This window comes from Manis javanica, chromosome 2 (genome assembly GCF_040802235.1).
Source record: "Manis javanica isolate MJ-LG chromosome 2, MJ_LKY, whole genome shotgun sequence".
NCBI lineage: Eukaryota > Metazoa > Chordata > Mammalia > Pholidota > Manidae > Manis > Manis javanica.
In genome coordinates this window covers 144,758,819-144,772,509 of record NC_133157.1, presented here as the reverse complement: position 1 = coordinate 144,772,509, position 13,691 = coordinate 144,758,819, and the positions used below count along the sequence as shown (strand labels likewise).

The 13,691-nt window shown below is 37.8% G+C and overlaps 1 protein-coding gene across 1 annotated transcript in view; it reads left to right on the top strand.

Annotated features, from left to right (window-relative positions):
* The window catches only part of RP1 (RP1 axonemal microtubule associated), a 370,859-nt gene that overhangs the window by 253,914 nt on the left and 103,254 nt on the right, over window positions 1-13,691 (top strand). Inside the window, exon 19 of the mRNA XM_036999525.2 lies at window positions 4,241-4,327. The gene's annotated coding sequence lies outside the window, so the exon portion shown is untranslated. The remainder of the gene's footprint in view (window positions 1-4,240; window positions 4,328-13,691) is intronic.

Sequence of the window (13,691 nt, the reverse complement as noted above, 5' to 3'; positions counted from 1 at the left end):
TGGATTTGAAGTCAAATAAAATATTACCGGAGCTGTGGCAACAATTGAAGCCAGGGCATTGGTTTCAGCAGTCGAGGACCAAGAAATAGAAGCTAGACACAAAGCCACAAGACCTGTGTGTGTGCAAGACTTTCTGCTGGAGAGGCTGGAGAATTCCTCCAGGAGCTGGAGAAGGTGGGTATTGTAAGGCCTACCTGTGGTCCTTTTGGTTCCCTGGTGTGGCCAGTGGAAGAGCCAGAGGGCTCCTGGTGTGTAACTCTAGACTGCAGACAACTGAGTGGAGTCATGTCTCCTCTGCATGCTGCTGTCCCCTTTCTTGCAGCCCTGATGGACAAGATTTGCTTATTTTGGTGTTACTGAAACATGTTTCTTATCACCCTTAAGGTTAATCTCCCCTAGTGTCTGTGTAGATTAGGCACACACCCTAGCAAAAACTGCTGCTCGCTGGGCTGGTGTGCATGGAAAGTGCAAGTCATGAACTCTTCTGAGTAGAATTGGTTTGAATACAGCTGAAATGACCAGTTGGTGGCAACTGATCTCCTCAGGCTTGAGGGTTATTATAATTTCTGTTATCTGTATCATACTTTCTGTTATTTGTATTATTGTTGTAGTCTCTGTTGTTATTGTGGAATTTGGTTACAACATTCCAGCTTTCTCACACAGAGAACATCATGGAAGATAGAGGGTGCATGGATCGTGAGGCAAGAATCCTGAAGGGTTAGAGTCTAGAGAAAATGAAAGTTCCCATGGCCAGGATTGCTCACTGCACATGTGTGGGCAATACGTTATTATTGACTCCATATAAAGAGCTCTGCCCAGTGCTCTGGGCTGCATGGCTGCAGGAGAGAAGAGGCTCGAGTGGTGGCAGCATCTAGGACAGAGACTGAGAAGGCTGCAAGTGCGGAGAGGCCCAGAGGCAGAGACCGGGTTGCTGCAGGCACACTTGAGCAGATGGGATTCTCATACTTGACCTGCCAGTGGGAGAAGAAAGCTGGGTCTAAATCATTCCACCCAAAAATGTTCCATTGTCATTTTTTGGTCTCACCAAATCAAGAGTTAATTTGCCTGGGGCTGAAACCCACCAGTGAGACAACTACAAAGCAGGTGAGCTAGATACTGGAGTTCTAGGTTTCTGTATACTCACTGTGTGACCTTGAATACGTCATTTATTTTCTCCAGACCAGCATTAATTTTGCATATTGAATGGAGGCAATGATGTCTGTTTTTTCCTAAATCCAAGGGTGGTCTGTTAATGAAAAGAGAAAATATATGTATGTTAAAAAATCATATTGACATATAGGGAATGTAGTAAATTGGTTAAGAACAGAGGCCTTGGAGTCATGGAGACTGGTTCAACCACTCAGTAGTTCTGGACCTTAAACAGATTGCTTATCCTCACTAATCATCAGTTTCCTTCTTGGTAAAGAGGGTTTGGGATGTGTAGCATGCACTGTCCCTGGTAGACAGGAAGTGCTCTGGGATGGACACCTAGTGACCGAGGACTCCTCTCCTGATTGATGGCAGCTGCATGTGCTTCTTCTAGTTTCCTTAGTTACATGAATGAGAACAGGGACTTACCCAGCGGCAAGTTACTGCCTCAATAGTAGAAATCATGATGGGTATGAAAGTCCTTGAAGAGTCTAGGGCCTTGGGAACCCCAGGCCAGTAGAATGGACATCTACTGGGAGCTTGTGAAACATGCAGAATTTTAGACCCCATACCAGATCTACTGAATCAGAATCTGCATTTTAAGATCCCTAGGTAATTTGTATATACACTAGTGTATGAGAAGCACTTGTCTAGAGTAAAGGGGCAGTGGGATTGGGGCCTCTTGAGTGACTGAGAACCTTAATTCAGAACTAGCTAGCTGATTCCTGTTCTCTCTTCTGTGGGCATTGACTCCCTTGTTCTTTTATACTGGCATCATTTGCGACTTCTGAATTAGTCTTCTCTCTTTGCCTTCCTTCCAGTCCTGAAGTGAGCACCTGGCCATTTTTCAGGACAGTGTGGTGTTTCTGATCAAATAGGCTTGGGGTTGAGTTTTACTTTTGGAACTTAACATAGTGTATCCAGCTGTGATCTTTAGACAAATTCTTTGAGTTTCTTCATTCTTTAAAGTTAGATTCCTTAAAGATCCTTACTCTTCACAGGACTGCTGCATAGATTGGAAGAGACCATGCATGCCAAGCACTGGTCCCATCTGGCACAGAGCTGAGCTCATCATGTTGTAGTTCCATTCTCCAGAAGTCATAGGCAGACAGGCATGAAGTCACATACACCTGGGAACCTGACTGTTCAGTTAGCCCTTTATTTTTTTCACTTAGAATGTGCAGAAAGAGAAAGTTTACACTTAAGTGATAATAGATTCTTGGGACAATGAAAGGATATTTAAAGATTGGCTTATATTTGAGAGAGAAACTAGGCCCACATTGGGAGAAAACTTCTTATTTCCTCTGATGGGAGGAGTTAGCTTCTGAGTTCTGCCACTGAGGTCAGCTCTGGCAGTTAGAAATTGGGGGGCCATTGGATATGGGGGTGTGGGTAAAATGAGAGTTTCTATGGCCAGGATTTTCACCTGGCCCTGGTTGACTAGCTCACTGCACACCTGTGGATAATACATGGCTGTTGACTCTATATAAAGAGCTCCATCCAGTGCTCTGGGCGCAACACAGTGGCAGGGCTGCAAGGCTGCAGGAAGGCAGAGCAGAGGCTGGAGTGGTGGCAGCACCGAGGACAGAGGCCTAGAGGACGACTGTGCAGACAGAGGGGCCCGGAGGCAGAGACCGGCTTGCTGCATACAGACTCGCTCTGAGTGAATGGAATTTTAGTGACTGACCTGCTACCTGGAAATAAAAGTTGGGTATAACCCTTCCACTCCAAGAATGTTTTACTGTCATTTTCTTTGGTCACATTGAATCCATAGTGAACTTGCCCATGGCTGAAACCCATTGGCAAGACAGGGGGATTAATAGCCCTCTTTTCCTTCCTCCCAGTCAGTGACATCACAGTCCTTTTGGACTTAGTGGTTAATAGCCACAGGGCTAGTCTTGATGCTGCAGTCTAGGGGAAAACTGTTAGGGTCGCTGGGAGGCACTTAAAGGAGAGATTTTTTAAGTGTGCGAAGTGGGTATGAAAGAGGAATTCTGATGGCTTCAGGGTCATCTGACTGTCCCAGCTCTTCTCAGGGTATAATTCATAGGTAGGCAATGATATAAATCAAACATAATATGCAGTGCCTCCCTATTCATATCTCTAGTCTATGGAGGTAGATTAGCATCTGTAGTAGAAATAATGACAATGGCTATTATTTAAGCTATTAAATAATATGGTATATTGCTTTTTTAAAATCCTTTTAGGTCAGTGTCCTGGACATATCTTATTATACTGAAAATGTCTGCTTAGATTCTCTCTCACTGAACTATAAATTTCTCTAAGTTAGGAACTATGCCAGGATTTTCATCTTTGTATATGGGTGGCCCTGCACAATGTCTACATTATTGTGTTAAATAAACTCTCATTTTGTTACACTGAGAAATCTATGCAATAGAGATATTTCCATTCAACAGATTAAGAAATTGAGGACCAGAGATATAAAATACCATATTTTACTCAGATTACAACAGCCAGAATATCAACTGAACTCAAAGTGATTTCAAAGCCAGTTCTGCACCTGGATTAACAACTCCTGGGCCATGTCAAAAACTAACCAAATACATATATTCTGTGAGCAGGTTTGTTTTTCTTCTTTGAAGTTTGAGCATCTATGTCTTAGCCTACAAATTCAAGAGAGGATTTTCAGAGTAGAAGGAAGTTCTAGACTCACTTTTCCTTAAGCTTGTAGAAAAATCTGTGTTTAGTTTTGATGAAAATTGCTTTTTTTCTTCTTAAAATAAGAGCCCATCTCTCTGTCATTGGAACTCAGCTCAGGAGACATTGGCTTCCAGTGAGAAATGTGTGGTAGTCAGAGAGCTGAGCATATGTATGTTCTTTATCCTATTCTTTCATCTGACTTCTGCATATTTTTAGTTTAGTCTCCTGATGTTTCTGTCTCATATGCTGTCTGTGGAGTCCACCAATAGCTTCTTGAGAGAACTAATCTCTAGACTCTGAAAGTGTCCCTAACAGCTTTTCAATTATTCAATTAAGAAAAAACTCACATTTATTAAGAAGAGAGAGGGTTTTTTAAACGTGCTTAATTTAAAATATTCTTCTAATTTTTTCTTCTTTGCATTTCATCCAGGTTGAAATAAGAAACACTGGAAAGATATATAAGATAAGGATAGGACATGATGGAACTAGTGAGCAACCTGAGTGGAGCTTACAAAGGGTAATTTTTAAATACTGTGCTTCATAGTTATTTTATTATGAAAAGAAACAAGCAAGCTTCTTAAAGTAAGGAGAAAGGTAACATTGTCCTAATTGTTGTAAATGTGAACAAAATTTTATGGTTATGACATTATAAACAAATATGGCCCATCCTTGTGAGTTTTTTAACAATAACATTTTTGTAGTTAAATTTACAAAAGCAATCTGTGTTCATGGAAGAAGATCTGAAGAATACAGTAAAGTATAAGAATAAAATTGACCTGTTATTTGTTGATCATTAGATGATCACTAGGGTGATTCATTTTCTTCAGGTCTTTTTCTATAAATCTCTCTTGTGAACTGTCTACACACACACACACACACACACACACACACACACACACATGAAGTGTATATATATGCATATATTATATATTTATACATATACATATAAATGTTTCCATATATTACATATATAGTTATATATATTTTGCTTTTAATGATATTGAATCATTCTATTTATGCACTTCGGGTCCTGCCCCTCTGTTTTTTCCTTATCATGGCAATAATAAAAATAAAAATAATTTTTGTTGTGTTCTTACCATTTGTCAACTGCCTTACAAGTGCTATCATATTTCTGTTGCCAACAGCAACTCTTTGGTTTAGGTATCACTGACATCCCCATTTTATGGGTGAGAAAACTGAGGCTCAATAAAGTTAAATGATTTGTCTGAGACAACTTAGTAATGGTCTTATTGTATGTTGAACTCCAGGTACTGAGATCTTAAGCACTATCATTTAACCTTAGGGTTGTTTTCAAAAATAGATGGCAACTAAATTCTTGGAAGCCATGAGATTTCTGTAAAAAAGCAGTAATCATTGTAATAGGTTAGATGACCTAGCTTGAATCATAGAACATCTCTGCTTTCTGGCTTAAATTACTGTGTCTGTCACTCATTCCTTCATAGTACATAATGTTATTTTGGCGTGTTTGAGGTTTAAAAGTTTAAAAAAACGGATATAATTTAGCAAATCTATCATTTTTCTATTTAAAATGTTTTTTGATCTTACCTGTACTTTTCATTATTGTGTCCTTGATTGCATAGTGAAACTAAATGAGGAAATGTTAAATTTGTTGAAATGTTTCTTGCAGCATTTCTTAGCACATAACTAAATAACTAAAACTGGCATTCTTATAGTGCAGGAGCAGGTAAAATATTAGAGTCAATTAAACAAGAAGTATTTTCTAAGTACCTAATATATGCCCTGCATTGTCCAAAATGCTGTAGAGAATGGGAGAAAATCATGCATTCAAGTTTTTCCATTCAGAAGCATTGAGAGGTTTCAGAGAGACAAAAAAAAAAATGACTTCTTAAAAAGAAGATGCAAAATCCATGGAACCTGTGAAGTTTAGCAAAATTATAGATTCTGTACTTGTGAATTACTAGTCAGAATATTTTAGGAAAGAACTCCCTGAGTTAAGTTGACCTGTAGGCAGAAGCATGGCTTGTGCTTTCTCTATGGACTTGAGGTGAGAAGAGTGTTCATGGGCATTGCGGTATCACTGTGTAGGGATTCTCCAACTGAGTGGAAAGCTCTGAGAAGAGGCACTCAGGGAGGGGGTGCTCCGTCCTTGGAGCCACAGAGGCATGTTCCATCCTCTGGTTGGTGGTAAATGCTTCTGTGAAGAGCAAAGTGGGTAGAACATTAGTTAACTCAGCAAATGAACTGAACAACTAAAACAAATTAAATCACCAAAGTAATATGGGAAAAGGGGCTTTTCCTATAGCTTAAATTTCTTCCTTTTTATCTTAATTTCAAATTTATAAAAATTATAAGAATGGAATAAAGAATTGAGTGCATCCAGATCCCCACTTCTTAAGAAGGTACACATTTTCTTTTTCATTCCCTGTTAAAATATGTGTGTATACCTCTGTATTTTTTTAATTATTTGAGGGACAGCTATAGACATGACACCCATTTTCCCTTAATTTTCCAGTGTTTATTTCCTGAAAACAAATTTTCAATCCAGAATAGTGAATTTGCATTTAGCTGTTTGTGTCCTTAATCTCCTTTAATCTGGAAGGATTTTTCTTTCTTTCTTTGTCTTCATTATCTAGGTTATGAATATCTTCATATGAATATGAAATATATCTTCATTACCTAGATATATTTGGAGAATATAGGCCCATTATTATTATTATTATTTGGTATCATTAATATATAATTACATGAGCAACATTGTGGTTACTACATTCCCCCCATTATCAAGTCCCCACCACATACCCCTTAACAATCACTGTCCATCAGTGTAGTAAGATGCTATAGAGTCACTAATTGTCTTCTCTGTGCTATACTGCCTTCCCTGTGCCCCACCCCCTACATTATGTGTGCTAATTCTAATACCCCTTTCCCCCTTATTCCTCCCTTCCTACCCATCCTCCCCAGTCCCTTTTCCTTTGCTGTTAGTCTATTCTTGGGTTCTGTGAGTCTTCTGCTGTTTTGTTCCTTCAGTTTTTGCATTGTTCTTATACTCCACAAATGAGTGAAATCATTTGATACTTGTCTTTCTCTGCCTGGCTTATTTCACTGAGCATAATATCCTCTAGCTCCATCCATGTTGTTGCAAATGGTAGAATTTGTTTTCATCTTATGGCTGAATAATATTCCATTGTGTATATGTACCACATCTTCTTTATCCATTTATCTATTGATGGACACTTAGGTTGCTTCCATTTCTTGGCTATTGTAAATAGTGCTGCGATAAACATACGGGTGCATATGTCTTTTTCAAACTGGGCTACTGCATTCTTAGGGTAAATTCCTAGGAGTGGAATTCCTGGGTCAAATCATATTTCTATTTTTAGGTTTTTGAGGAACCTCCATACTGCTTTCCACAATGGTTGAACTAATTTCCATTCCCACCAGCAGTGTAGGAGGGTTCCCCTTTCTCCACATCCTCACCAACATTTGTTGTTGTTTGTCTTTTGGCTGTTGGCCACCCTAACTGGTGTGAGGTGATATCTCATTGTGGTTTTAATTTGTATTTGTCTGATGATTAGCGATGTGGAGCATCTCATGTGCCTGGTGGCCATCTGAATTTCTTCTTTGAAGAAGTGTCTGTTCAGATCCTCTGCCCATTTTTTAATTGGATTATTTGCTTTTTGTTTGTTGAGGTGCATGAGCTCTTTGTATATTTTGGATGTCAACCCCTTACTAGATATGTCATTTATGAATGTATTCTCCCATACTGTAGGATGCCTTTTTGTTCTACTGATGGTGTCCTTTGCTGTACAGAAGCTTTTTAGTTTGCTATAGTCCCGCTTGTTCATATTTGCTTTTGTTTCCCTTGCCTGTGGAGATACGTTCATGAAGAAGTTGTTCATGTTTATATTCAAGAGAGTTTTGCCTATGTTTTCTTCTAAGAGTTTAATGGTTTCATGACTTACATTTCAGGTCTTTGATCCATTTCGAGTTTACTTTTGTGTATGGAGTTAGACAGTGATCCAGTTTCATTCTCTTACATGTAGCTGTCCAGTTTTGCCAACACCAGCTGTTGAAGAAGCTGTCACTTCCCCATTGTATATCCATGGCTCCTTTATCATATATTAATTAACCATATATTCTCGTGTTAATATCTGTACTCTCTATTCTGTTCCACTGGTCTTTGCAGGCCCATTACTTTTTAAAATGCCTTTCAATTTTTGTTTTTTATGATTAGATTTGAGTTATTCATTTTTGGCAGAAATTCCACAGAAGAGATGGTGTGTTCTTTTCAATGTATCATATCAAGAGGCACACAATATAATTTTGTTTCTTTCCTGGTAATGCTCTCTTTGGGCAGTTGGTTGGAGTGGCATCTATCACAGTTCTTTAATGTAAAATCATAGGTATTTTGTACCTATTAGCTAATGATTAAATAATAGTATTCTGTGGTGAGACACTTTGTTGTCATAAAATTTTCACCCACTAACTTAACATTCCTTGATGATTCTTGCCTGAATCCATTATTACTGTAATCCTTGCCAAATGGTGACTTTTTTATTCTGCCATTACTTTTCTATTTATTAAATGGCATTCTACTACAAGATAAAACTTTACTTTCTACCCCACTTAAAAATTTATTTATTCATACTAGGACAATCTTAATGGATTCTTATTTTACTGGATGAGTTTAATCTGTTTTTATTATCATTTATTTTGAGGCTAAAATCATCCTAGATTTGGCCTGTGGAGATTCTTCAAGTTCCTCTTTCTTTTTGACATGTCCCCATCCATAATCATACATTTTTACTTTCTGACACAAAAAGATGTTTCAGACTTATCTAACACTTTCTTTTCCCCAATTCTGGAGTGAGCCATTTCTTAAGGAGCCCTGGTTTCTTTTAGTGGAGAATGACATTTAGAAACTAGCATTTGTGTGAGACACACAGAGAAGTTACTTTCCCCATAATGCCCACCTACCTCAGTATAGAGGCCGCCTCTCCTGACTTGAGAACATGGCTGTGCTTCTGCTTTCACAAGATGCTCCCAGGAAATAGTTCCATGGTGAAACACTGAGTTTCTCATTCCTCTCTTGGAGATTTGCAATGCATGCTAGCACAGTTAAGGCTCTGAGATGCCCTGTGGTAAAGAAATCTATTTAACAGCACTTGCAAACTAAGTTCACTGTGGGACCATATTTTTCAGGTAAAATCTATCACTCATAGCAGGAGTCTATACAGAGGCTGAGGTGTGGGTTGCTTTTCAAAAGAGGTATAGGACAAGGGAACTCCAAGAGGAGAGAAAAGCTGAGGAGAGGGGGCTTATGTGCCCCAGTGAAGCTCTTCAGTAGCAAAGTGGGGCATCTCTGTGTCACAGAGCTACCAAGGACAGCAGGAGGTTGGAGCCTTACAACTACAGGGCCCTAGCTTATCAATAGGAAACAGCTGCTGGGAGGGTTTCTGTGGGATATGCAAAGAGTCAGGCTCTAAATGGCTAATGATTTGTGTGTTTGGGTTGTCTGTTGTCTTTTTATTATTATGTAAGAAATTTTGGGGGCCATTATTAAAGTTATAAATTTTAGTTTGCTGCCAGTGGACTTTTGAGATAATGGGTCTCAGCCTACAGTGAAGAAATAAGCAACTGAAGGGCTAGTATACAGAAGCCATCTTTACTCACTTGTGTAACAGTTGCACACTGGAAAATGTGATTTCTGTTTATATGAATCCAATCACAGTTACTAATACATAGTGGTTTAGAAAATGACTAGCTAATGTGCTAATTCACTCTTTTGAGTTCTAAAGGTCTATAGAGAATTCTTGGAGAGGTGATAAGTGTGTGATCCCAAGGAACCATCTTTAACCTTGAAACAACGAGGTGAATTCTTGTGTTGTGATGGTATATATCAAAGGGGAAAAGGATTGAACTTGCCATTGGTCTGACCTTAGGCATTAAAATGATACAAAAATTAGAATAAACCATGGTTTCTCCTTTCAATTTGGGTGGAGAAACAAGATCGAGTAGCTAACCTACACAATAATTAGAGGGCAGTTAAAGGCCCAACTGCATAAAGGCCCTAATAGCAGTAGGTTTCCAATAAGAAAGATACATGTGTGTTCTAAAGGACCTGGGAAGGCTTTGTGGACAAGGAGGACTTTGAGAGGTGGGAAGGTATGAGTAAGAGCAGGGCAGGGAGAGATGGTGAGTGGAAAGGTATCTGGAGACAGCCTCTTTCAGTATTAGTGCTACACATGAATTATCATGAAATAATTGTATATATTTACATATGCAAAATGAGTTGTTCCCCAGTGAGGGGGAAGGTGTCTATTTGAAGAGCTGAAGTAGGTTCCTTCTATTAGAATGGTGTTTAAATAGCTTGAATTTGTCAGACAAAAGTTGCTTGACCATTTTTAGGTAGAGTCAGTTGATAAATATGTTGACTTACAGATGTTTCATCACCATGTCTTGCATTCCTACTCAGGCATGTAGAAATCTGTGTACATGATTATCATCTATCTGGTAATTAAACTCCACTCATCTTGGTATTTCACAATTGCACTGGAAGTTTATCCGTATGTAATATAGAGTATTATTTGTTCAAATGCACTGCCCAGTAGAACAATTCAGTAACTTTTATATCTTCTATATATTCCTTTTAATCAGCATTTCCCTTTTCTTAAAAGACTGTTCCTAGTCAAATTAACTCTATGTTTTCAGACACGTCAGGACCAAGGTAATTTTCCTTTTCAATTTCAGTGCATCTGAGTGGAATGAAGAGAGAAACAGGTCTCTCTGTTTTAGACTTTGGTGCTAAATTAATAGCACAGAGTCATAAAGGCATACGCAATTAATACTCAGAGCCAAAGTATTTCATCAAGTATTCCTAGAGCACCACTGTGTGGAAGGAGTTCTGCTAGAAGTTTGAGCATGCCAACATGACTAAGATGTAGTTGTTGTCTTGAAAGGGCTCATTCTGTAATTAACCTGATTAGAAACCCAGTTGTGCTTTAGTTCTCTTTAGAGTTTTAGTTTTAATTGTCATATCTCAGTGAAAATGGCTCTTTCACTATATCTTTCTTCCAAAGATTTGTTGCAGGAGCTAAATTGATTTCTCCCATTCTTTCAGGTTTGAGCAAAATGGTTGGTTAATCTAACTGAGGTGCTACAAACTCAGTGCTGAATCCTGATGTGTTAATTCAGAGAATTATAAAGTTCCAGTCAGCTATATTAGGACATATATTTAACTACTTAGTTGAAATTTTTTAAAAAGTAATCCAGGAATTTTAGGTTTCAAAGGAACCAAGCATGAGTTTTTATGTTAATATTTTTTTGTGAAACAGCTAATATTTGCTGCTTTAAATCAGCAGGGGGAGCTCAGCAAATGAATGTTAATTTCTATTGAGGCCATTCCTAAAATTTTCTCTGTTCATTTAGGAAATTAAAACTAATGCTGAAGATTTTACATGATTAAGATACTGCTATTCCTTAAGCATTTTATTTATTCATTTGTTTTAAAAGGAAATTGAGTATATGTTTCAATAAAAAAAATAATTTTGGAAAGTCACCCTTTTTCTTTTACTAAATTTATCCTGTCATAAGTTGTGGCTTTGGAGCTTAATATCACTGCATTTTTCTCTCAGCCATACTGACTTTTTTATAGTACTCTCATTTAACAGCTTTGTATCAGAGCTAAAGCAAAAGTCAGGACTTTGGGTCTTTTTAGTATAGATGGATGTATGCTAAATAATGCCCCAGTATGAAAGCCAAAAGGAAATACTGTTATCATAAAGAATGATTAGTTCTATAATGATCAAAGGCTATCTTTTGTGGACTGAGGATATCTGAAAGTCTGCCATTATATTAGGGTTATGCTATGAAGGTTTCCACCATCAATAATGATGAACTGTTTACAGCCAATTGTTTCTTGTGGTAACAGTGAGAGCCCTTATGGGACATTACTGCTTGGGGGAAGCCAGTGCTTCTAGCAAGTGTTTGTTGAAATTACTCTCAGTGTCCCAGTAAGTTAAAAATAGGTGAAAACATGCTTTTTTGCATAACATTTAGATTTTCAGTAGGGAGAAGCTGCCCCATTTCATAATGCTCTGGCATTTTAGGGCTGTTAGTTTAGTGGTAGATTTTTATATCATTCAAAATTTCAAAGAATTTTTTTTCCTTAATCATACTTTAGGTACCCTTTTGGAGGTCTGACTTGCTATCTCAGCTACATAGTACATATTAATATTAACCAATTGTGCTATCTAGTTTTTAAAATACTGATAGAAAATATTAATCTAAGTAACTGAATTGATTCCAGGTAACAAATAGCTTGGACCCAAAATAAGATGGCTATACCTGAACATTATCATATAGTAATTAACTTTGAATTTTGAAAAAAAAAGGAATCTATTTTAGCAAATAGTATCATGTAAAACAAATCATTGCTTTTGAATCTTAGAGTTTCTATTTTTTCTTCTCTGGAATTGCCCTTGAGTGTTTCAAATTGATGTAAGAAACTTTAGACTTGAGGTCAAAAGACTTGAAAGATGTTTAATTTCTCAAAAGTCAATCTCATTTTCTCCAGGTTTTCCTTATTATAAAATAGAGCTCACCCACACTTGCCCTGACCAGTTAACAAGCTATGAATATCAAGTGAAAAAATTAAATAAAGCTTAGTCAGAGCTCTTCATTTTCCCACCCAATTTGCTTCTCCTTCAGTCTTACTCTTCTGAGTAGATGCTGTTACCATCTACCTAGTTATCCAAGCCAGAGCTCTCCAGATTTTCCTGGATTATTTCCTTAGCCTCCAAAATCCAATCCCTCAGAAATCTGCTGTTGACTCTATTGCTGAGACATACTTCAGCTTGTCTATTTTTCTCCATCTTATTACCATCACTTTAGTACACACTGCAGTATTTTCTCTTCTCTTTACTGCAAAAGTCTCCTAAAATAGCCTTCCAACTTCTTTTCTTTTCCTCCTAATATCCAGTCCCCTAAAAATAGCCAGAGTGAGCTCTTAAAAACATCAATCAGATCTTCCCCCTTTTCAATCTGGCCCCTGCCAACTTCTTTGACCTTCTTTCAAGCTACTCTGCCTTGCTCATTATGCTCAGGACACACTAGTCTTCTGCCTCAGAGAGGCCTTTGCAACAATCTAAATTAAGCCCCCAGTTGATCACAATCACATCAGCCTGGTTTGTTTTATTTATAACACCACTTACCTGGTATTTTTATTTCTTTATTTACTGTATAACCCTGGAAATTGAGCAACATGAGAAAAGGAACTTGGTGTTGTTCAATACTGTAACGCCAACTCCTAGAATAGCACCTACCATGTCAGAGATGTTAGATATTTATGAAATGAATGAATTGGTAGAACACATTTTTTCTTTACTTAAATATTTATAATACATATGAAACACTTTGTAACTTGTAAGTGAAAAATGAAGGGAAATCTACAGGCTTACTGTGTTAGGGAAATGGGGGATAATCTGTGTGTCTGAGCCTTGGTGTGTGTGAGGGGCAAATGAAGAAACAAACCCCAGAGTTTTGGAGGTGTGGCCAGGTCACACAGAGTTAGTGGCCCATTCAAAGTCTAAGCTCCTCATCCTGACTTTTGGCCCAGTGCTCTCTCAAGTGTTTGGTCTGCCTCTGCATATGTGTTGCTCATAACTTGGATAAATGGAATCGAATAGAATAGGGCTCTTGAAACTTCTTGATTTTTCCGAACCTTTGAATTGAAATGGATCATAGGTTTTTGTTCGTTTGTTATTATTTTTAAACTACCGATTCTTGATATGATATGATAACCTATTTGGTATGAGCTCCAGGCAGTCTTGAGATTAGCTAAGCAAGTAAGAAATTGATTGATTGATTGATTTTTAAAAAATTTTTAAAGCATCTTGTAA